Raw genomic sequence first — 12740 nt, 5'->3', positions numbered from 1 at the left:
GAAGAATACAGGTACTTGAGTTATATTTTGGGTATATTGAATTTGAAGTTTTGGTAGCATGTTCAGGGATAGTGGTCTAGGCAGACGTTAGAAATATGAGGTTGAAATTTTGAAGAGAGATCAGGTTTGATGGTAAAATCTAGGAGTTCACATAGAGGTGATAATTTATGTTGCATGGGGAAGAGAGGAAAGAACAAGTAAGAGAAATTCAATTTTGGTTATCATGGTTAGCAGCAAAAATTTCAATAATTACTAATCAGTTAAAGCATCTGTCTGTTTAGACTTTGTAGGTAAGCCCTGAATGATTTTTTTTATTCCATTCTCTAATTTTTCGACCTTTTGCTAGATGGCAGTAGTAGTTAATTCCAAGGGCATTGAAGGCAAGTATTGAAAGAGTTTGATAGTGTAAGCCTAAGCTAAACATTTTCATGTGTTTAGTAAACTTACAGTCGACAGTACATTATTTCCAATCCTTTTTATCCTTCACGTCAGATCTATAAAATAAGTGTGAATTTTTTTTTCTCTTAATATCCGGCTTTTGCAGGATGGTTCAAGAATTATTCCTTTTGTTGGTTATCTCTCTATTCTCAGGATCTTTTACTGTGTTCAGAAGAGAGGAAGTGAATTTAGAATTTAACTAGATTCTGATCTGCCCATGATATGGCACAAAGTAGTTAAGAGAACTCGTCTGTTCTACTGTATCTTTACACAAGTATAAAGCTATAAATATTGATGTTCAAGGGTTTTGCCATTTTGATTTCAATTTCAACAGATCCCTTTTGGACATTCACCCAATTTGGAGTATTAAACAGTGAATCTACTTTAGAATGTAAAGGAAAGTATCTTTAACTATCAATTTATAAATTCTTATAAAATATTGCCTGATTGTTTGAGATATGTTGACGTGATTGCAAGATATCCAGTGTCGGGGTAACACTGGTTAACAGTGGAAATTTAAAGAATTAATAATATGTTAAAGCATTTTTCTGGTTGTTTGTTTTTTGTTTTTGTTTTTGTTTTGCATCTTTCTGTTTGGTGACTTTTTTGAGGAATAATTCATACTGTGAATTCACTTTATATATATCTAGTCTGTCTCCCCTCCTTCCCACCTTGTGTGTGCGTGCCCTTGCGTGTATACATTTTAAATCTCAGTTACCATGATTAAGAACATGGGTATGTGCATATGCATGTATACGTATATATACATAATCACTCTGTGTGTATATGAGTGATTATGTATATATATGTACATATATATGTATACATATATGTATATGTATATGCTGTATATATGTATATGTATATACATATATGTACACACATATATACACATACATATATATACACACACACGTATATAGATAGATAATAGAATTTATACCTAATAGTTTATTCTATAGATTTGTCATTTGATACCATTGCATTTCTTCAAAATTCTCTGTTCTGGCACTTACTGTTCTTTTGTACCAGGCATCATTTTGAGCACTTACCATGTAGTAATTAAATTACTTCTTTTAACAACCCTCTGATGTTGCAACTGTTACCCCTGTTTGAAAAATAGGAAGCTGAAAGACATAGCTAGTGACACCAGAATTTGAACCTGAGCATATATCCATTCTTTTAACTACCATGCAAGACCTATTTCTGTAAGCTTCTTTTGCCTGATCTAAAAAGCAATAATAAAAAGATTATCTTTTAGGGTCACTGGTAGGGTTAAATGAAGCAATGCATGTGATACAAAAATCTATGTATTAATGATCATTTAACATAAGCTGTTGTCTGGCCACTTTTCTGAAATTCTTCTAGTTCTTTTTTTCCTTTGTCTCCCTTATAGTTCATTCTTATTCTGCCCATTTTTTGAACAGTGGTATTATTCTAGTGTTCCATTTTTGACTTGCTGTTTTATATCATTCTGTATAATTTCCCTTCAGTGGGTTTATCCGCTTTCCTAGTTTTTAACTACTGCCTGCTACCTATAATCTGATGAGCCAATTGTATACGTTCCCCCTGAGCTGTAGACTAATGTATCCAAATATCTGCTGTATATCCAGCTTCTGGCATCCCCACATATCCTTCAGACTTGAGATGGATAAAACAGTGGAAAGATTTTAATATAAAATGGAACCAAAGGATATGAAGTGGAGAACCTCATACATGTGCCCTCAGAAAAATGAAACTTAAAGACTGGGACTGATTTCTCATAAATGCTTGATTTATAAAGGATTGAACTTTATCTTCTGATTGATGAGCATCCACCAAGAATCTCTCTCATCTTCATGCTTGCTGCTTGGCTCCTAGCTGGACTTTCTCCTTTTGTGCTCCTTGCCCATAAAAGCAAACCAAGCTGAACCTTCAGCAGACTCTCCTATAGCTCGCTGCAGTTGGCCTATCCCAAGCTGCAATTCATCAACTAGTGCTCAATAAACTTGATTTTTGGTAACTCGAGGTTGTTTTGGTTTATCTCTTTTCTCTTAGATAGACATTACGTGGTATCAAAAGTGGGATCTGAAGGAGGTGACCACTAAGGAATACCAACATCCAGAAATAAGTGAGTTTCCTGCACTTGAGCCCTTTGCACTCTTTGCTTCTGCAAATAAGGTAATTTTTCAGTTTGGCAAATTTCCTCTTAGGTCTTGAGTTCCCTCCTTTGGTGGAGCTCTCTGACTTTATTTGGGATCTGGATAAGGACAGATTGTCCTTCTGGTATGTACTCTTATTTCTGATAATGGGTTCCCAGTCATCAGAATTTTCTAAGGGTGGCCCTCCCCCTTCAGGAATACTGGCTGGTTTTATGTTAAAAAATTACAGTCCTGGGGCTCCTGGTTGGCTCAGTTGGTTTGAGCACCTGCCTTGGGCTTAGGTCATGATCTCAGGGTCCTGGGATTGAGCCCTGCATCGGGCTTCCCCCTTGGCAGGGAGTCTGCTTCTCCCTCTGCACGCCCCATGCATGTTCTCTCTCTCTCAGATAAATAAAATCTTTTAAAATTACAGTCCTTCCTCACACACATTTGACTAAGTAAACCAGCCTTACTAAGGATAACCTAGAAGTCCAGTGACCATTATGTGGAAACTTTGATTTCCCCATACTTATTTTCCTCTAAGTTACAAGACCATGGCTGTACTATTGAACAGTCCAAATGGGATAGTTATTTTAATTGGTGTCTGGAAGCTTCTAAATGTGTTTAGGATTCTAAAATTGCCTCTTTACAAAATACTGTTTTTAAATGGACTGAAGAAAATAAACAACTAACATATAAAAAACACCAGGGACCTCTTCCTTGGGGTAACCAAGGTCTTCCCTAACCCTACTACTCCACCTCCCTATATTCCCCTTTACCTCTCTTAACATTTCTCCTCTCTCTGAACTTCCTTTCTTTCCTATTATTGAAACCCCATCCACTGATCCCATTAAAACCTTCCCTTTCAAAATTAAACCGGAGGATCCTTCTAAACTACCCCAGATTTCCTACATCACATTGACAAAGGCCAAAGTTAGGACTATAGTTTAGAATTTTCCCAAGGTAAATGGGAATCTCCATGCATTTGCAGAGGAATTCGGTATTGTAACTCTAACTTATCAACCTGCTCTTCCATCTCTTATCAGTTAGCCTACCTGCTTGTCAGAGAAGGTCATGCTCAACAATAGATCTGCTGTTTGGGGGGGCCCCTGGGTGGCTCAGTGGGTTAAGCCTCTGCCTTTGGCTCAAGTCATGATCTCAGGGTCCTGGGATCAAATGCCACAAGAGAGTGGGGTTCCCCCTCTCTGCCTGCCTCTCTGCCTACCTGTGATCCGTCTCTCTCTGTCAAATAAATAAAATCTTAAACAGCAACAACAAACAAACAAACAAAGAAACTGCAGTTTGGGGAAATCTCAAGTTCTAGGCTTTGGTGGGGTGTTTTTTTTTTTTTTTTTTAAGATTTTAAAAATGTACATCTTTGGCAGAGAACACAAGCAGGGGGAGTGGCAGGCAGAGTGAAAGGGGGAAAAAACAGACTCCCCACTGAACAGGGAGCCCAAGGCAGGCCTCGATCCCACAACTCTGGGATCATGACCTGAGCCAGAGGCATATGCTTAACCTACTAAGCCACGCAGGTCCTCCAACAATCTAAAAGATTTAAATTAAACCAATCACTGTCCTTTTATATGATCAAGTTTGTGGTATGGTCAAAGGCTACATGAAGCCATCCCTAGGGACTTCCTTAAACCAGAACAAAATTCAAGCATACATTCAAAAGCCTACTAAATCTGTCGATGACTAATAAAACAGACTCCAAGTCATTTTTTAAAATTATGGACTTGGGACGCCTGGGTGGCTCAGTTGGTTAAGCGGCTGCCTTCGGCTCAGGACATGATCCCAGCATCCTGGGATCGAGTCCCACATCGGGCTCCTTGCTTGGCAGGGAGCCTGCTTCTCCCTCTGCCTCTGCCTGCCACTCTGTCTGCCTGTGCTTGCTCTCGCTTCTCTCTCTATGACAAATAAATAAATAAAATCTTTAAAAAATAAATAAATAAATAAAAAGTAAAAATTCTGGACTTTCCATAGATGCTGAATCCACTCGGGTGGCTTTTATTTATTTTTAAAGATTTATTTATTTATTATAGGAGGGAGAGAGAGAGTGCCTACCCACATGCGAGAAGGAGGAGGGAGAGGGAGAGACAGAGACAGAATCTTAAGCAGACATAGCTTGGAGCAGGAGCCCGACCTGGGGCTTGATCTCATGACCCTGAAATCATGACTTGAGCAGAATCCAAATTGGCTGCTTCACTGAGCCACCCGCCACTGAGGCCCCTGCCGCTCAGGCAGCTTATAATTCCATGTTCATGAATGGCCTAAACAGAGACTTACCCCTGTTGGTCAAAAGAACCCATATAAAATGGGAGACAGTGTGCACCCCGACTTTGTCAGTTTGGATAATCTGTTAGCCTGCACCATAGAAACATGACACCAGAAAAAAGATAACTAAGATTTTGAATATTTACCTTTAACAGATGGAAACTCCAAATCCATCTTACTGGACTATATCATGTTTGCAAAACTCCTGGCTATTAGAAATGGATTGCTAGGAATTGATGTAGGAGCTACACTATCAGTGCTCAACCCCCCTACAGTTAAAGAGTCTCTTCATCTAAGTAATACATATGTGGGGTGGGTGTGGGTCTTCAAAAAACCACAACATATGCCTATTTCTCTGCCCATATATTTTTGTCAGACCTTTGCAAGTGAGCTGCTCATTTGTCCTCAATGATTTAGTTCCCATATATTTCTTAGAACAAAATTTACTGGAGAAATTTAATGTTGCCATTTTTTCTGTCAAAAAGGGAAATGACCTTTTAAAAATTTTTTTATTTTTATTTTTTATATTTTTATATATGTTTTAATTTTTATATATTTTTATATTTATTTTTAATTTAATTTAATTTTATTAACATATAATTTATTTAGTTCCCATATATTTCTTCAAATAAAATTTCCTGGAGAAATCTAATGTTGCCTTTTTTTTCTGTCAAAAGGGAAATAACCCCTTTTTTAAATATTATTTTATTTTATTAACATATAATGTATTTGCCCCAGGGGTACAGGTCTGTGAATCATCAGGCTTATACATTTGACAGCACTCACCATAGCACATACCCTCCCCAATGTCCATAACCCAGCCACCCTATCCCTGCCCCCCTACCCCCCAGCAACCCTCAGTTTATTTATAACCCTTTTTTTAAAAAGAGGATTTTAAAATTTTATTTTGTTTATTTATTTGACAGCACAAATAGGGGGAGCAGTAGGCAGAGGGAGAGGGAGAAGCAGGCTCCCCACTGAGCGGGAAGCCCAAAGCAGGGCTTGATCCCAGGACCCTGGGATCATGACCTGAGCCAAAAGCAGATGCTTAACTAACTGAGCCTCCCAGGGGTCCCAAAAAGGGAACTAACCCTTGAGTTTGAATCCAACACTTAGGAAAATTCAATCCCCTTTGTCTTTACTTGTACTCTATAAACCAAGGATGTCTAAACTTTGGATTCATTCCCATTATTAAACCTAGTAACCTCAACTCCAGGCAAGATCCTCAACAGATGTAGACAGAATTCATAGTGCCCCTCCCATTAAGATCTAGACTGACCCCGGGGCACCTGGGTGGCTCAGTGGGTTAAGGCCTCTGCCTTCGGCTCAAGTCATGATCCCAGGGTCCTGGGATCGAGCCCCGCATCGGGCTCTCTGCTCAGTGGAGAGCCTGCTTCTGCCTCTCTCTCTCTCTCTGCCTGCCTCTCAGCCTACTTGTGATCTCTGTCAAATAAATAAATAAAATCTTTAAAAAAAAAAAAAAAAAAGATCTAGACTGACCCCTCAAAAAACTCTCCCAAGGGGGAAAAACAAAAAACAAAAAACAGCACCCTATAAATAAACCCTATAGGACATAAGACTTACAGAGGACTATAAGGCTCAAGGACTCATTATCTCTTGCACTAGTCCTTCTAATACCCTATTTTGTCCATAAAAAATCTAATGGCTGAGAATAGATTTGTCTAAGATCTAGAGTAATAAATAACAACTTAATTTCTTGCTATTATCTAGTCATCCTTAATCCCCACATGCTATTGGTATCTGTGCCAACTGAAAGCAATTATTTTACTCTGGCTGACTAATAGAGTGGATTTTCTAAAGATCCTTTTTGATAAGGGTAGTTAGTATCTTTTTGCCTTTACCTGGGAAGGACAGTAATATACCCAAACAGTTGTGCCTCAGGGCTTTACTGAGAGGCTTCTCGCAAGTTTTTTTTTTTTTTTTTAAGATTTTATTTATTTATCAGAGAGCAGGGGGGAGAGAGCGAGCACAGGCAGACAGAATGACAGGCAGAGGCAGAGGGAGAAGCAGGCTCCCCGCCGAGCAAGGAGCCTGATGTGGGACTCGATCCCAGCACGCTGGGATCATGACCTGAGCCGAAGGCAGCTGCTTAACCAACTGAGCCACCCAGGCGTCCCTTCTTGCAAGTTTTAAAGGCTGACCTAAATGACATAAAATTGTCTGGAGGCTCTGTTACTGCAATATGTGGCTGATTTGCTTCTTTGCTTGCCCTCCCAAGGCTTCTCACAAAAAGAGTGTTTACCTGTTAAAATCTTAGCTGTTAAGGGGCATAGGGTCTCCAAAGAAAAATTGCAATTTATCCAAACCAAAGTTCAATATTTAGGACATGCATTCATTCATTCATTTATTTTTTTTATTTATTAAGATTTTATTTATTTGAGAGATAGCAAGAGAGAGCACAAGCAGGGGGTAGTAGTAGGGGGAGAGGCAGGCTTTCTGCGAGCAAGGATCCCAGTGCAGGGCCTGATCCCAGGACCCTGGGATCATGACCTGAGCCAAAGGCAGACACTTAGTGACTGAGCCACCCAGGTGCCCCTATTTAGGACATTTAATCTCAGCACAGGGACTACACCTAGATCCTGAAAAGCTTCAAGGCATTTTGAACTTTCCAAACCCTAAAACCAAATGTTACTTAACAGGGTTTTTTTGGGCTGGCTGGTTATTGTACTTGGATCCCAAATTTCTCCTTAATGGTTCAGCCCCTGTATTCCACATATAGCCTGTTGTTGGGGATAACCAAGATGGTTTGGTCTTCAAGACCCTGCAGGAAAGCTTAATAAATCGATTCATCTGCCCTGGGACACCCAAATTATCAGCTACCCTTTTCCTTTTTGTAGGGAAAGGAAGGGAATATCCTCAGAGTACTTACCCAAAAGCATGGGGGCTATCACTGACCTCTAAGTTACTACAGCCAAAAATTAGATCTAGCAGCCTGAAGGTGCCTGCCCCCCCGCCCCCCATACCTTACAGCTATACCTTCTACTGCTGCTTCAGTAAGACTACAGAAGAGCTTGTTCTAGAATCCTCTTTGATCATCTTGTATCCATCCTGTCAGGGCACTCACATTCACAACTACTTTAAAATAATATGATACTTAACACCTTTCAGCCGGCTATCTAACCTTCTGTGAAATTCTCATATAAACTGTCCCTTTTACACTCTTTTTTTTTTTTTTTTTTAAGATTTTATTTATTTATTTATTTAACAGACAGAGATCTCAAGTAGGCGGAGAGGCAGGCAGAGAGAGAAAGGAGGAAGCAGACTCCCCGCTGAGCAGAGAGCCCAACTCGGGGCTCGATCACGGGGACCATGACCTGAGCTGAAGGCAGAGGCTTTAACCCACTGAGCCACCCAGGCCCCCCAGCCTCATATCACTCTTCTTCAAAAAGCAGAAAAGTTAAATTTTAATTAACTCACATTTTTCTTTTCTGGTATATGTTTTTTGTTTTTAAGTTTTTTATTTATTTCAGTATCTCTACACTCCCTCTGGGACTTGAACTCATGACCCTGAGATCAAGCGTCACATGCTCTTCTGACTGAGCCAGCCAGGTGTCCCTGGTACATGCTTTTTGTATTCTAAGAAATCTTCATCTAACTTAGGAGTCCTTGGTTCCCTATTTTTTTTCCCAGGAATTTTGTAATTCTTTGTTCTCAGATTTAGGTCTTTGGTCAATTTTGAGTGAATTTCTTTTCTGACTTCTCCTCTGTCTGGTATTAATAAGCTACTTCAGGTTTCCTTTTGTTAGTGTTTGCATGATATATACTTTTCTATCCATTTACTTATAACCTACTTTATATTTAAAATAGGTTTCTTTTATTAATTTTTCATTATTATTTTTTAGTTTAAATTCAGTTAATTAATATATAATATATTACTGGTTTTGGAGGTAGAGATTGGTGATTCATCAGTCTTGTATACCACCCAGTGCTCATTACATCTTGTGCCCTCCTTAATGTCCATCACCCAGTCACTCTGCCTCCCCATTCCCCTCCCCTCCAGCAACCCTCAGTTTGTTTGCTATGCTTGAGAGTCTTTTATGGTTTGTCTCCCTCTCTCATTTAATTTTGTTTTATTTTGTTTTCCTCTCTTCCCCTGTGGTCCTCTGTTTTGTTTCTTAAATTCAACATATGAGTGAGATCATATGATAATTGTCTTTCTCTGATCGATTTATTTCATTTAATGTAATACCCTCTAGTTCCATCCACGTCATTGCAAATGGCAAGATTTCATTTTTCTGATGGCTGAGTAGTATTCCATTGTGTGTGTGTCTGTAGTGTGTACACCACATCTTCTTTATCCATTTATCTCTGTTGATGGACATCAGGGCTCTTTCCCATAGTTTTGCTAAAATGGGTTTCCTTTAGACACATATAGTTGGGTCTTGCTTCTCCTCTGCCCTCTACAAACCTGAGAATCTCTGCCTTTCAATCGAGATGTTCAGATCATTTATATTTAATGTAATTATTGATATGGTTGGATTTAAATCTACCATCTTGCTAGTTGTTTATAGATTTTCTATTTTCTTCAGTTCTTTGTTTTTTTTTTTGTTTTTGTTCCTTTTTTCTTCTCTCTTACCTTCTTTTGGATTGTTTTTATTATTACATTTTATTTATTACATTTTTATTATTACATTTGGATGTTTTTATTATTACATTGTTATTATTATTACATGTTTTTATTATTACATTACATCTCTCCTATTGGTTTTTTAATTTTACCAGTTTTGTCCTTTAGTTGTTGCTCTAGGGTTTACAGTATACTTCTTTAACTTGTGTAAAGTCTATCTTAAAATAATATGATACCTAATTATGTTGTAAGAGCCTTGCTGGATATGTTTCCATTTCTTTCCTCCCATCCTCCTACTAGTGCTGTCAAATATTTGACTTTTAATAGCACTCTAGTATGTTGTTACTATTTTTTGCTTTAGAAAATCAACTGTTAAAAAAAAAAAAAAAAAAAAAAAAAGAAAATCAACTGTTTTTTAAGAAAATTTTAAAAGATTATTTATTTATTTGAGAGAGAGAGAGTACACAAATGTGTGGATGAGTGAGGAGAGGGACAGAGGGAAAGGGAGGGAGAATCTCAGGCAGACTCTGCACTGAACGTAGAGCCCAACTCTGGGCTCAGTTTCACAACCCTGAGGTCATCACCTGAGTGGAAATCAAGAGTCAGATGCTTAACCAACTGAGCCACCCAAGCACCTCAAAATTTTTAATTTTTAAAATTCTTAAATTTACCCTCAAGTTTACCATTTTTAGTTCTCTTTATTTTTTCATGTCAGTCTAGATTTCCAGTACTACTGTGGGTGAATAACTTTCTTAACATTTCTTGTTCTGTGTTCTGCTGGTGGTGATTCTTAGCTTTTGTCTGTTTTTCCTTTTACCCTCTTTTCTGAAAGGTATTTTTTGTGGGTACAGAGCTTTGTATTGACAAGTTTTCCTTTCCTTTGAATGATTTAAAAATGTCACTCTTGGTACACTGACTTACATAGTTTTTCTAGTTATCAGTCACTTCCAATTTCCTCCTTCCCCCAGCCATTGGCAGTCATTAATCTTTTTTTTTTTTTTAAGATTTTATTTATTTATTTGACAGACAGAGATCACAAGTAGGCAGAGAGGCAGGCAGAGAGAGAGAGAGGAGGAAGCAGGCTCCCTGCCGAGCAGAGAGCCCGATGCAGGACTCGATCCCAAGACCCCGAGATCATGACCTGAGCCGAAGGCAGCGGCTTAACCTACTGAGCCACCCAGGTGCCCCAGTCGTTAATCTTTTTGATCTTTAATAGGTTTGCCTCTTCTAGACATTTCATATGAATGGAATCATACAATATGTGCTCTTTTGTTTGTGGCTTCTTTCTCTTAGTGTAATATTTTAAAGGTTTATCCATGTTGTAGCATTTAACAGTACTTCTTTCCATTTCATGGCAGAATAGTGTTCCATTGCATGGATATACCATATATTGCCTATCCACTCATCTATTGATGAACATTTGGGTTGTTTATATGTTTTTACTATTATGAATAATGTTACTATGAACATTCCTATACAGATGTTTGCATGAACATATGTTTAAATTTATGAAAAACTGCCAACCTGTTTTTCAGAGTGGCTGATTGAATTTCACATTCTCATAAGTATTGTAGAAGGGTGCCAATTTATTCACATTCTTGCCAACATTTATTGTTTTTTTGTTTGTTTGTTTTGTTTTTAATACACAATTTATATCATTTTAAAGTCCATTATCTGGGTGATTTCTGTGTCTTTTCTGCTCATTGCCAAATTTCTTGACAGTTCGTTGTTTTTTTTCTTGCTTCTGTTTGTGTGTGTGTCTCTCTTTTTCTAATTGAATTCTGGGCATCATATGTAGAGGAGTAGTAGACAACAAGGTAAATAGTGTTTTTTCCGGGAAATGGACCCCTCTCTGCTTCTATCAGATTGTTAGTGTTAGGGATTCAATAGTGTAATCTGTAAGTGAGCTGGTTTAGGTTTTGTTGTTGCTGTGGTTACCTTCGGTACACTACAGACTTGAAATTCTTCAGCTCTGGGCTGTTTATATCCTGTGCTTAGTGTTGGGCCTGTATGCTGAAGGGTTTTCCTCGTTGTTCCTCCTCAGGTCTCAACTTTTAGCAGGCCCTGCTTATCTATAAGGGATTTCTCGACACACTGTCCTTCCTCCTCCAACTGTTGATGCTTTTCCCTCATGAGAATCATGCTGGAGGCGAGAGGTCATTCTCCTCCATGATGGTTTGTTTGTTTTTCAAATGCAAATATCTGTGTATAATCATCACCCACAAAGTTCTCTTGTTCTCATTCCCAGTCCATAACCCTCTCAAAAGATAACCAGTATTCTGATTTCTACCATTGTAGACTTGTTTTGCCTGTTCTTATATTTTGTGTAAATGAAATCATAATAGTATTCTTCTGTGTCAGGCTTCTGTCACTAAACAGTTCTGAGATTCTTCCATACTGTTGCTTCTACCAGTAGTGTCTGATTTTCTATTGCCATGTAGCATTCCAGTCTATTAATATACCACAGTTGATTAGTAAAGATTATTTAAACAACTGGATACTTGTCTAATTATCTAATTAATCATCTTGTAACTTTCTTAAAGGCTTGTAATTACCCTGAAAGTCACATGCCAACTTTGGCTTTGTTGCTCAGGCCGGAAATCAAAAGCCTCATCCATCTTTGTCACCTCTCTTCATAACCACTTGTCTTCTACTCAGGAAATTCTTTTTCTTCCTCTTTCATATCTGTGGCCTGTATCCAGCCACTTCTCCCACTTTTATATCTCTTGCCCTAAAGTCTGTTCTCCAGACAACAGCCAGAAGAATCCCTTGACAGACATCTCTCATCTGCTCTCAACCAGCCTCCTTTCTCACTTGAGAATAAAATCTCAGGTTCTGACTGTGGCCCTGCAAAGCTCTTATCTGGATCCAGCTACCTTTTTTTTTTTTTTTTTTTTTTTTTTTTTTGGTATACTTACTTATTTATTTTGAGAGAGAGAAGGAGAGCGAGTGTGCGCATACACGTGCACACAAGTATGAGCAAATGGGGAGAGGGTTAGAGGGAGAGAGAATCCCCAGCTGACTGCCCAGTGAACATGGGACCAGACACTGGGGCTTGATCCCATGACCCAAGATCGTATTTTTTTGTTTTGGGGGTTTTGGTTTTTTTTTTTTTTTTTAAAGATTTATTTATTTATTTGTGACTACCTCTTTAACCTTATTTCCTACACCACTTTCCTTCTCTGACTCAGCTTCAGCTGCTATGGACCACTTGCTGTTTCTCTCTGCCCAGGAGGAGGCTCTTAGCCCACAGAGTCCAATACCTCGCTCCCTCATTTCCTTCTGGTCTTGGCTGAAATGTCACCCTTGGGAGAGGC

The 12740-nt window shown here is 38.5% G+C and overlaps 1 protein-coding gene across 6 annotated transcripts in view; it reads left to right on the top strand.

The window, feature by feature from the left end:
• WDR89 (WD repeat domain 89) overlaps positions 1–12740 on the top strand; it is a 42971-nt gene that overhangs the window by 12364 nt on the left and 17867 nt on the right. For 3 of the 6 annotated variants that reach the window (XM_032344436.1, XM_032344439.1, XM_032344440.1), the window contains one exon: positions 2476–2598. The exons of 1 other annotated variant lie outside the window; for it this stretch is intronic. The gene's annotated coding sequence lies outside the window, so the exon portion shown is untranslated. The remainder of the gene's footprint in view (positions 1–2475; positions 2599–12740) is intronic. 2 more of the 6 variants (XM_032344437.1, XM_032344438.1) reach the window with 2 other exon arrangements.

The sequence above is a fragment of the Mustela erminea genome, chromosome 5 (assembly GCF_009829155.1).
Source record: "Mustela erminea isolate mMusErm1 chromosome 5, mMusErm1.Pri, whole genome shotgun sequence".
Lineage (NCBI taxonomy): Eukaryota > Metazoa > Chordata > Mammalia > Carnivora > Mustelidae > Mustela > Mustela erminea.
The sequence above is the reverse complement of the archived record's forward strand: the minus strand, read 5'-3'. Positions and strand labels throughout refer to the sequence as shown.